The sequence below is a fragment of the Etheostoma spectabile genome, chromosome 19 (assembly GCF_008692095.1).
Source record: "Etheostoma spectabile isolate EspeVRDwgs_2016 chromosome 19, UIUC_Espe_1.0, whole genome shotgun sequence".
Lineage (NCBI taxonomy): Eukaryota > Metazoa > Chordata > Actinopteri > Perciformes > Percidae > Etheostoma > Etheostoma spectabile.
This window is the reverse complement of record NC_045751.1, coordinates 11877785-11877987: the sequence shown is the minus strand read 5'-3', so window position 1 is coordinate 11877987 and position 203 is coordinate 11877785. Positions and strand designations below refer to the sequence as shown.

Genomic DNA, 203 nt, shown 5'->3' with positions numbered 1-203 from the left:
CTGGTCAGCTGGGAGACAAGAGCTTCTTTCTCTTCAATTTGACGGCTGAACTCACCTTTTGTGAAAGATGTCATGATACATTAGTTCTTGTCATGTTTCTGAATAATATTCAGATGTGTAACATATTGTTCAGTTGAAAAGTTTTAGATACCATTTTCTGTCAAGAGACGTGCTTTCTGTGCATTTGAGTCATTGATTTGACG

General features: G+C 36.9%; 1 long non-coding RNA gene across 1 annotated transcript in view; it reads left to right on the top strand.

The window, feature by feature from the left end:
- The window catches only part of LOC116707362 (uncharacterized), a 16476-nt gene that overhangs the window by 5131 nt on the left and 11142 nt on the right, over window positions 1-203 (top strand). The window lies entirely within an intron of this gene.